This window comes from Schistocerca nitens, chromosome 3, assembly GCF_023898315.1.
Source record: "Schistocerca nitens isolate TAMUIC-IGC-003100 chromosome 3, iqSchNite1.1, whole genome shotgun sequence".
Lineage (NCBI taxonomy): Eukaryota > Metazoa > Arthropoda > Insecta > Orthoptera > Acrididae > Schistocerca > Schistocerca nitens.
Window position 1 is genome coordinate 550,552,654 of NC_064616.1, and position 12,703 is coordinate 550,565,356.

Consider the following 12,703-nt stretch of genomic DNA (forward strand, 5'->3'; position numbering starts at 1 on the left):
ACAATATTATGGAAATGGAAGAGGATGTAGATGAAGATGAAATGGGAGATACGATACTGCGTGAAGAGTTTTACAGAGCACTGAAAGACGTGAGTCGAAACAAGGCCCCGGGAGTAGACAACATTCCATTGGAACTACTGACGGCCTTGGGAGAGCCAGTCCTGACAAAACTCTACCATCTGGTGAGCAAGATGTATGAGACATGCGAAATACCATCAGACTTCAAGAAGAATATAATAGTTCCAATCCCAAAGAAAGCAGGTGCTGACAGATGTGAAAATTACCGAACAATCAGTTTAATAAGTCACGGATGCAAAATACTAACGCGAATTCTTTACAGACGAATGGAAAAACTGGTAGAAGCTGACCTGGGGGAAGATCAGTTTGGATTCCGTAGAAATATAGAGACACGTGAGGCAATACTGACCCTACGACTAATCTTAGAAGCTAGATTAAGGAAAGGCAAACCTACGTTTCTAACATTTGTAGACTTAGAGAAAGCTTTTGACAATCTTGACTGGAATACTCACTTTCAAATTCTGAAGGTGACAAGGGTAAAATACAGGGAGCGAAAGGCTATTTACAATTTGTACAGAAACCAGATGTCAGTTATAAGAGTCGAGGGACATGAAAGGGAAGCAGTGGTTGAGAAGGGAGTGAGACAGGATTGTAGCCTCTCCCCGATGTTATTCAATCTGTATATTGAGCAAGCATTGAAGGAAACAAAAGAAAAATTCGGAGTAGGTATTAAAATCCGTGGCGAAGAAATAAATACTTTGAGGTTCGCCGATGACATTGTAATTCTGTCAGAGACAGCAAAGGACTTAGCAGAGCAGTTGAACGGAATAGATAGTGTCTTGAAAGGACGATATAAGATGAACATCAACAAAAGCAAAACGAGGATAATGGAATGTAGTCGAATTAAGTCGGGTGATGCTGAGGGAATTAGATTAGGAAATGAGACATTTAAATTAGTAAAGGAGTTTTGCTATTTAGGGAGCAAAATAACTGATGATGGTCGAAGTAGAGAGGATATAAAATGTAGACTGGCAATGGCAAGAAAAGCGTTTCTGAAGAAGAGAAATTTGTTAAGATCGAGTATAGATTTAAGAGTCAGAAAGTCGTTTCTGAAAGTATTTGTTTGGAGTGTAGCCATGTATGGAAGTGAAACATGGACGATAACTAGTTTCGACAAGAAGAGAATAGAAGCTTTCGAAATGTGGTGCTACAGAAGAATGCTGAAGATTAGATGGGTATATCATATAACTAATGAGGACGTATTGAATGGGATTGGGGAGAAGAGAAGATTGTGGCACAGCTTGACTAGAAGAACGGATCGGTTGGTAGGACGTGTTCTGAGGCATCAAGGGATCACCAATTTAGCATTGGAGGGCAGCGTGGAGGGTAAAAATCGTAGAGGGAGACCAAGAGATGAATACACTAAGCAGATACAGAAGGATGTAGGTTGCAGTAGGTACTAGGAGATGAAGAAGCTTGCACAGGATAGAGTAGCATAGAGAGCTGCATCAAACCAGTCTCAGGACTGAAGACCACAACAACAACATCAGCCACCAGGTGAAAATATGACGCTTTAATCAATGAGAATGTGATGTGGGTTTAGGAAAAGAGAATGACACAAACACATAATAACGGTGGTTCTGGTACATTTATTAGGATATGGTCACAAGGTACAACATGTGTTCAATATGGTCTCCCAACTCCGCAACATGCTGTATCCGTAACACGGCATGGTCGACAGTTTCTCGCAGCATATCCGGTGTAATCAGAGTGATATGTCATCGAATGCTATCCTTCACATCAGGAAGAGTCCAGATACACCCATGATCGATACGATCTTTCAGATACCTGCACAGCAAAATATTACATCGATGCCTACAGATGATGCAGTCATTATCGAAGATTTCTCTTAGCAAATTTTTCACGTGGAAAGTGACTTGTGGTAACGCCCCATCTCGCATGAAAATAGTGGTGTGAACACAGATGCATTCTTGCAAAGCTGGAATCGTGTATTGTGCAGTGAGGTCTGTATAAGGTCCAGATGACACTGTGGACCTAACAGGCCCCTCGGGGTGTCATCTTCTCGAAGAAAAATGGATTGAGAATGAAGGATCTTGCAAAACCACGACACCCAGTCATATACGCTGAGTGCAGTGATGTTCCTGTACAACATATGGTGGGGTAGAACCCCATATGAGAATGGTTTGTGCATTCATGGCAACATTAGGATAAATTGTGCCTCATCCCCCCAAAGAGTATTCCCCAGTCACACGTCACCCATTTTCATCCCTGCCAAAAAACGAAGGGTACAATCACATTGTTCTAGACTACCCTGGGGCCTGATTTGGTGCACATTATGATTCTTGTAGGGATGCCGGTGTAACATGCGCCGAAAAATTTGTTAAACTGTTGACCAGGTGAAAGACAATTGCCGTGACACGGCTCGAGCACTGGATGCAGAATTTGAGGAATGTGCTGCACAATGAGCTATAGGTATTGCTACTTCATCAACTGCTGCTCTGACAAAACAACTTTACCATCAGTGCACGGTCTTTCCTCTCTATAGCTGTTGCTTTTTATATGGAAAACTTCAACCTTCTTAACCATTTACACCAACAGCCATTCCACAAAAGAAATCAACATGTGTCACTAAGCGACAAACTGCATACTGATTCAAAACAGGAGACATTTCATATTGTGACTGGTTATAGTGCCATATTTTCATATGGTGGCAGAAATTGGAACTATTACTTTATTTCTGCCAGAGCTAGGAAAAATGAGTATACCTACAGTGCTTCAGCATCCCGCAATGTATTTAGCCTGTACTGCAGCACTTGCAACACCGTCAGCTTAGTTATAACGACCTGCTATGAGGAAAAAGAGTGTTACTCGGGAGCAACGAAAGATGCTGGTAAATAATTCGACTGTTGAGCCTAAGAACTCTGCTAAGTGTGAGCAGATATATTTCGGGTGCTTGAACGAACCTCAGGTTTTTGGTCATAAACACAGATTATGAAAACAGAGACATCAGTATCTTAAATGCCTGGTCCAGTGCTGCTGGGTCGCAGTCGCAATTACACAAAAAACAGCCATTGCTTGCCATCTCATATATTCAGTGCCAATGCCACAAATCACTTGACACCAACTCATCTGGCGCATTTTGTTTCGTATATGTATGAAGTGAATAAAGGTCCTCTAGCAAAAGTTCTGTCTCATCAGTAGTAATAAACTAACAGCCAGGACTGCTACCTGAGATTATTGGTGTTACACTGATGTCCATAAAAAATACTCCACCATGAAGACAGCACGCAATAAATATACAACTTTCATGAAGTATAGTATATGCTTGAATATGCAAATGATTGACGTTTGAGTGAAACACACAAAGTACATAGGAGTAACTACATCTATTTTCTTCTCTATGCAGCTGGTTTCTCATCCAGAAATCAAGTTTTAATGTTGGCTGGTTGTGATAAGATCACGTTGTCTCAACCAGCACATGGTGGAACTTGGCTGTGGAAGGATCGTGTCCTATCGGGTATGCGATTTTTCGTTCTTGCACTGATACCACGGATGCCACATGATTATGGAATCTATCAGGAACGCCATACTCAGTGACATGCAGGATTTCAATGACCGGCGAGAGGACAGATGTACTGCTCACTCGTCGGCGCAGGATCATTCAGACATATCTCGTACTTTACTTAACTGAAGAAATGGGCTTGTTCGCGAGCTCCTATTCTGCGTGCAATATCATGACGAACTTATCTCTGTGTGGAGACACCAAGGAGAATGAAACTTGGCAGAAAGCATTCATCATTGTCATACGAGCCCAGAACATGCCGTGATGGAATGGGGTGCGAGTGGTTACACCTGTGGTTCGCATAGTCATATATTTCGACAGCAGCCCTTACCATTTGTGCTATCCTGCATTACATTTCTCACGTTCCTAGGCCGATGGCTGTGCTCTATTTTCTAGATGTCTATGTAACCATCTTCCAACAAGATAAAGCAAGACTACAGGTTGTCTGTGCTGTCCTGACCTACACAGATACTGTGGGCGTTTGAATGTTGCCCTGGCTATCACCTTCCTCTAATCTCTGACCAACGGAAAACAGGTTATCGCTACGGTCGCAGGTTCGAATCCTGCCTCGGGCATGGGTGTTTGTGATGTCCTTAGGTTAGTTAGGTTTAACTAGTTCTAAGTTCTAGGGGACTAATGACCTCAGCAGTTGAGTCCCATAGTGCTCAGAGCCATTTTTTGAAAACAGGTTATCATGGGTTGCGAAGAGACTAGCGTTTGCCAGCCACCTCGTTTAGGAACTTTGGCATAGCACTGAAGTAACATGGATGACGTACTCTCAGTTGTCATCTAAGCTCAGTTCAACTCGATGCCCAGCTGAGCTATAGCCATTTTTGCTGCCCCGCGTGACAGCTCAGTGTACTTAATTTCACACCCAGCATTCCCTGAAACAAATTACACTGAAGAGCTAAACAAACTGGTACACTCAGAGGATTGTTCCTGGAGACATTCTGTAGCAATTCTGGACGTGTGGGGTGTCGCATTGTCCTGCTGGAATTGCCCAAGTCCGTCGGATTGCACAATGCACATGAATGGATGCAGATGATCAGACAGGATGCTTACGTATGTGTCATCTGTCTGAGTCGTATCTAGGCGTATCATGGGTCCCATATCACTCCAACTGCACATGCCCCACACCGTTACAGAGCCTCCACCAGTTTGAACAGTCCCCCACTGACATGCAGTGTCCATGGATTCATGAGGTTGTCTCCCTACCAGTGTACGACCGTCCACTCGATACGATCTGAAACGAGACTCGTCCGACGAGTCAACATGTTTCCAGTCATCAACAGTTCAATTTCGGTGTTGACGGGCCCAGGCGAGGCGAAAGGCTTTGTGTCGTGCAGTCATCAAGTGTATCCGAGTGGGCCGGATCCGAAAGCCCATATCGATGACGTTTCGCTGAATGGTTCATATGCTGATACTTCTTGATGGCCCAGCATTGAAATCTGCATCAATTTGCGGAAGGGTTGGACTTCTGTCACGTTGAACGATTGTGTTCAGTCGTCGTTGGTCGCATTCTTGAAGGATGCTTTTCCGGCGTAGTTCTGTCGGATAGTTAATGTTTCACCGGATTCCTGATTTTCATGGTACACTCGTCAAATGGTCGTACGGGGAAATCACCACTTCTTCGCGTCCTCGAAGCTGCTGTGTCCCATGTGCTGAATATAACACCACGTTGAACCTCACTTAAATCTTGATAACCTGTCATTGTAACAGGAGTAACCGATCAATCAATTGCATCTGACACTTGTTGTCTTATATAGGCGTTTCCGACCGCAGCACCGTGTCCTCCCTTAACATATCTCTGTATTTACACATGCCTATACCAGTTTCTTTGGCAACGAGCTCCTCGTAAGGCTGTACTTTAGGAACAACCGAATGAAAACAGTCGATTCAGTACAATGGAAAACAATCGACCCTTCAGTTGTAGCTTTACGTATCAGTCGAATTATTCATTCATTCCTTGGAGTGAAACCAGCCTATGGGAATAACCGAATGGAAATAATCGAATCAGTCGGTTGTAGTGTTATGTATTGGTTGGATTAATATCCATTCATTTTTTTTTTCGCGTAAAAACAGTCTCTGGGAGCAACCAAATAAAAACAGTTAATAAAATCCCGTAGAGTTTAGCATACAGTTATCCAGTCCAGTCTGCATTTAGTACTGCCATTAGGTGAAGTAAACCAGTGGAATACAATACAAACCGGGGTACACACACATAAACCTTGCCCCATCCACAGGTGCCAATGGGTAGGCCAAATGTAAAATATGCATTATCACATTCAATTAGTTATGTACTGAAGGACTAATTTTTCTTTTCGTCATTTAAGACTGATAATAACTTTATCTTGGTTCAAATGTTTCTGAGTACTATGGGACTTAACATCTGAGGTCATCAGTCCCCTAGAACTTAGAACTACTTAAACCTATCTAACCTAAGGACATCACACACATCCATGCCCGAGGCAGCATTCGAACCTGCGACCGTAGCGGTCGCACGGTTCCAGACTGAAGCGCCTAGAACCGCTCGGCCACAACGGCCGGCCTTTATCTTGGAACTCTTCCATTTGGTCCGTGTTTTCTGATATTGTAAAACTGATAAATAGATTGCTGTGAATTAAACTGTTTGTTCGATGTGCAATAAATAACATGTAACTAGCAAAGCTTCACTGGGAGTACAAACTGAGCAAGAAAAGTTCTCTTAGGGGCGCATGAAAAGGAAAAGAATATTGACAAATTTTTGCGACCGTCTTCATTTTGTTTTACAGAAAATGTCTGATGAAATAAGTTAATTGTCTAGCCTCACTCAGATTGTGCCGGCACTCCACGTCAGAGACCTGCTGCTATCAGTGCCAGGGCGGCAGACGGCGGAAGGAGGTAGCCATTCTCCGCTAGCGCAACACCGAGCAGTACTGCGCACGCTCCGGCTACCAGGCCACCTCCTCGCGCCAGCGGCGACCTTAGCCCTTACAGCCGCAGGTGGATGCTATGGCAGCAGCGGAAAGCACCCACCACAACGTTGTACTGTCTGTCGTCCACTCCACTCCCACCCCCTCCCGGAAAAGGGTGGAAAAGTATGTAAGTGAAATCAGTCAAACCCAGAGTGCGAGTGAAAACATTCCTACAACTGACGTACCCGCCGGTTGCATCACATTATGTGAACAACTCAAACCTGGATGAGAGTGATGTGGCCGCAGATCAGTTTCATTCGACTGAAAAAACCAACTGAACGAAAAATAAAACAATCGATTAGCTAATCAATTAGTTGTTGAAAATCGGCCTCATGCGTATGCTGTATGGAGGAGCAAGTGGTCAACACAACGCTCTCCCAGATTGTGGAGCCAGTACAACTCGGCCGACTAGCTCCTCCGTTGTCATCTCGAGGTTGAGTGCACCCGGTACCAGTCCTTCCACCAAGGAAAAATCCTTAGCAGTACCGAGAGTCGAACCCGGGTCCTCCTCATGGGAGCCATCTGCGTTACAGAGGCGGACCTATACGTCGAAAATACCTACAAATTTAATCAGGTATTCTTACGACCACAAGCACAATAACGAAATCTTCGTTGTTTGCTACACTCCTTATGTTACGATTTTAATGGACATAAGGGTGGAATGTTTATACTGTTTCTTTTTCGGAATAATTGTTCTTGTTTAAAACTACAGAGCAATTTTGTAAAGGGTCCCTAACATTTAGCTGCATTTCAAAACATAAATTTCAATTAAATAGAACAGTTTGTGATGTATCTATGATTCCAAATGCTGCATTTAAATAATTAAATTCGTGACATCTGACAGCATTTACCATGCCTACGTGCATTAGCTATAGTTAACGCCATACCACAGGAATACCCACAATCAGCATTAAATAGTTTCTCAAAATGCTGCCAACAGAATGTGTCACTCCGTAAAATGTCATTTAACGTGGAACTCAATACTCCGTTGGTCTGAGAATTTTCCTGATCAGCTCCAATTTCGTAAGAAAAAAGTCATTCCTAAAAGACGCTGTAGTGAAATAAGAACAGCTAATTGGCTGGGTAAGTAGTTATTACTAACCGTGCATATAGATTCCACTGAGCGTACGTTCTCTGTTTTTGGGTAGTGCATGTTATTTAAAACGTTATTTGAATTGCGATTTCTTGTCTCTGCGTCACATAGTAGCGTTGCGTTAACTTAATTTGGGAGATATTAGTGAGAGTCTTTACAGCTGATCTGCCAGTATAACAGTTTAAAACTGAACATAATTTATGGCTTAGAGGCCAGAAACAAAAATCGATATGAACTCAGACGAGGCTATGGTCGAAATGCATTGAATAGTGAGGAAGATATGAATCTGATATTCCGACAGTTATTTCGATAGAGCATTGACAAAAGAGAATACGGCTATAAATCGTTGGAGAATCAATCAACCAAGCGATCTACCTGGAAATGAAGTGATAATAGAAAACGATTCCGGCGTTGCAGTACCCAGACTGTAATGGGGTGCGGTTCAGTGAAACATTGTAGCGTCGTGTAACGTAAGAGGTGAAGCACGTGACTTGGCAATGTTTGGTGATAGAGGTTTATCAAAGATGCGAAAAATCTCAGGTAGTGAACTAATAAGTATGTGCAATAATAGGAAGTTGGTCATTACTGAAAGATAGGACAGACAGAAATATACGTGGATAACAATCTCGTGTACAGAGTAGACAACGTAGTACGAATCCGGGATGAAATTATCAAGAATCTAGTGCTAAGAGGTTTAATACTAGAAGTTTTCCGCTGACAAGTGTTGAGAGCATAGACAAGGCAGACTACGGCTAGCTATGTCTCAAGCTTAGACGTTCGTACAGGGTATTTACATTTTTAAAATGTTTTATCTGAAACATTGTGACACCTTGCAGTTACGTTTATTAACACGTATATTACTTTTGGATGTAGTTGTAAAATCGATGCATGTATTTATCGAAAAATATTGATCGCTGGGCGACATGGGCCCTTCAGAAGGTCAGCATTCGCGGTACTACAAATCGCAACGAGGATGTAATAAAACTAGTAGATTCGTCCACATTAATGACTACAATATTTACCCTTAACAATTCATGACACAGAAGATATACTGACATGCATAGGACCGATAAGACGCCAGCTACAAACGGTGATAAAACAGAGTCGACAATAAAGAGAACGAATCTGATCGAAGGCTCGCATAATTATTGCATATGATAAAATGGATAATGGTTAGGATGTAGATGCAATATTGGGCCGTTTTTGTTTATGGTAATAGAAATGAGGAAAATACCGAAGGAACAGCGATAAGATGTAACATTTATGTCAGTGTTTGAAGATGGTATGTAGATGAATCAAGGATTGATTCAGCCAGAAGTCGTCGGCGACGTAATTTTGATAGTGGTATTCGAATGTTCTAACAGGTAGAGACACTGCATAGAATACAACGGCCGTAAAAGCTAAATAAAATAATACCGTCATCAGACGGTTTCCAAAAGCGACAAATATGTAATGATGAGCAGTATCATAATGGATGATTTTACAGAAATAATCAGTTAAAATCACGAGTTCGAGGTGTCATTAGTTTTAATAATGATGAAGGAAATGGAGCACAGGATTTAAGATGACTGTAGTTCCGAAGGAGAATGGAAAGAAAGGAAGGTAGTTTGGGTTTAACGTCCTGTTGACAACGAGGTCATTAGAGACGGAGCACAAGCTCGAATGTTGTCGAGGATGGGGAAGGAAATCGACCGTGCCCTTTTAAAGTAACAATCCCGGCATTGGCTAGAGCGATTTAGAGAAATCACGGAACACCTAAACCTGGATGGCCGGACGCGGGTTTGAACCGTCGTCCTTCCGAATGGTAACCACAACGCCACCTCGATTGGTAGTTCCGAAGGAGAAGCAATGCTGATGTTTAATGGAGTTAGCTGATGGTTTGAAGAGATTTGTTGAGACGGAATAAGTTAATTAAAAACGGCAGCAGCTTGTTGTCGTAATTTATTGAGAAATATCGACAGATATTGGAAATGTGCAGCGGACACTACGAAGCAGTAAAACTACTGTGGGGGCTGTGAGGGTTGGGTTGGGTTGTTAGGGGAAGGAGACCAGACAGCGAGGTCATCGGTCTCATCGGATTGGGGAAGGATGGGGAAGGAAGTCGGCCGTGCCCTCTCAAAGGAACCATCCCGGCATTTGCCTGGAGCGATTTAGGGAACTCACGGGAAACCTAAATCAGGATGGCCGGACGCGGGATTGAACCGTCGTCCTCCCGAATGAGAGTCCAGTGTCTAACCACTGCGCCACCTCGCTCGGTGGGGGGGGGGGGGGGGGAGGTGAGTACTGGGATATGCGTCATGGGGACATTGACAGGAGGGTCACACTAATCATTCTGATTGATAGAGAAGGCCAGAATCTGAAGGATATTACGATTTCTGCTAAGTATAGAGAAGCCATGGGAGAGAAAGACGTATGAGGCAAAAAATTAAGTTCACCTGCCGTATGAATCCTATGAAGATAGCGTTGGACAAAGATTGTAAAAACTGCACGGAGAATGTCGAAAAGCCTCGTGAAGATGCTCTTAGGGATATCTGATGGATAGCTGCAAAGAACAAGTCAGAAGAGGACGACAACGCTTAGGGAGGTGTTATGGCCTTAACAAGCCTTAACATATAGAAAATATTTTGCATAGTTCACTGTTGCTGTTTGCTTTTACTTATTGCCTTTTTGTCATTTATAAATAGTGAGTGAAGCTCACGATGCTAGAAAATGGAGTGCCAAGAGGAAAAGTCGGATCATTTCCAACATATTCTTCCGTTTGAATTCCATGACAACAGCAAAGGCAGACAGGAAGATTTGCGTCGTGAGTGAGGATAATACCACTGGACAGAGCACAGCAAGAAAATAGTTATATCGTTTTAAGGAGGATCGTTTTGGCATTAGTGGCTCTCCACGTTCGGGAGAACGTATTGACTCACAATGATCCATGTCTGTGTATTCGAGAACTGGCAAATGTGACGAACTATGGTCACCCCACTGTCGTGCGACATTTGTATGCAATGGTGAAGGGTCACAAATCGGGTGTGTGGGTACCACATGCTCTAAGCACGGTGGTGGGTGCCGCCAGCATTCTGCTTGCTCATCACATTCACTCATGAGCAACACCGACCATTCGTACCTTTTAACGTTACTAGTGACGAGAAATGAGGACTTACGCTGACATAAGGAAAAGAAAGGAATGGTTGAACTCAAACAAAGCAGCAACCCCCGTACAAAAGACAATATTAGGCACCTGGTGGAACAGTGACGGTGTGATGTACTAAGAATTGCTTCCTCGAGGTGTAACCGTCATCGCTGACATTTATTGCCAACAATTGAGGCGCCTTGCAGACGCAGTCCAAGAATAACGATCAGGATGACTTCGTGAAGTGAAGCTACTCCACGACGCGCCCACTTGGATTCTGCTAGACTCACAGAAAACAGTATATAGGGGTTGGTTTGGGAAGTCATTCCGCACCCACGCTATCTTGAACCCTCAGATTTTCACTCTCCTCTATCGAACTACCTTCAAGGAAATTCCTTTCCGCATTGAAATGTGGTTCGAGCATGGTTCGATGAGCTCTGTGGCTCTAAGCCACGTGATTTCTATAGTCGCTGAAACGCAAAGTTACTCCAGCGTTGGCAGACTGTTGCAAACAGTGAAGGAGAATACATAATTGATGACTAAAGTCTCTGTTATGTGTATCTGTTACGTTTATTAAAGTTACTGAAAAACGCTGCGAACTTGTGAATCAATCTAATAGAATATTCTGAAAATGGCTCTGAGCACTATGGGACTCAACTGCTGAGGTCATTAGTCCCCTAGAACTTAGAACTAGTTAAACCAACTAACCTAAGGACATCGCAAACATCCATGCCCGAGGCAGGATTCGAACCTGCGACCGTAGCGGTCTTACGGTTCCAGACTGCAGCGCCTTTAACCGCACGGCCACTTCGGCCGGCAGAATATTCTGAAGGTTACAGAAATACGAATATTAAAGGTAATCTAAATTCACTTCGAAAGGAATGAGTTGAGAAACAAGCATCATGGGACGTTGAAAGATGATAATATGACATAATATTCACTGACCACAGAGTCTAAAACATAAGAAAATTTTGGTGCGATAATTTTTTGTTTAATTTTGTATGGGATCTGTCTCAGGATTTAACATCTCGTCAGGATAATCATTGAGGCACGGTACAAGCTTGAATTGGAGAGAGAAGGGGAAAGGAAATCGGCAGCGCCATTTCAAAAGAAGCATCCAGGCATTCCGAATAAGCGATTTGAAGAAATCACGCAAAACCTAAAGGTGTATTTGAACCACTGTCTCCCGACAGCGAGTCCAGTGTCTTACCACTATGCCACATGTGTCGGTCAGGACCTTGATGCATTAAGACTCTACACGATATGGAGTAGGCAGATTCTGAGAGAGATTCTGAGAGGGATTTGTCTTGGAAACTGTGTTCTTCAAGGTGAGAAAAGAGTGTGTTATTCAAATTCAGTGCATGAATCCAATAAAAAAGAAGACCCTTACAGTGCCACGAGCAGAGAGGTGGTTGAGCGGAAGTAGGCAAGGCAGTACTGTCTACTCTGCAATGCGAATGATGTTTACAGGTGGCGTCAGAGACGACGGAAACAAAACCGTTGCTATAGAAGGTGTGGAGTGTAAATGGGACTCAGTTTTTCCTTTACCGTGTAATAAATTTTTTCAGCACGGGATTCTGTGCTAATCCCTTTCTTTTAACTTTGGCGTACCGCATTAAGCGAGCTATGCATACATGCATGCATGCATTGTGTACAAGTTGACAATTTTTGAACTACATAAAAAAACGTAAATTAGTTACAAACTACGGCGTGCACGCACTTTATTCAACATGTAAACGTCACTACAGGCATTCGGATCTAGGTTTGTTGGATATGTATGCTATCATTGGCGATGATGGGGCGCAGACGAATAGCAAAATTCTGCATGACCTGCTGAAGTGTTTCAACATTGATGCTGTCGATGAATTCCAGAAGGTCTGTTTTCAGCTCAGCAATGGTTTTGGAGTTATTGCTGTACACCTTGTCTTTAA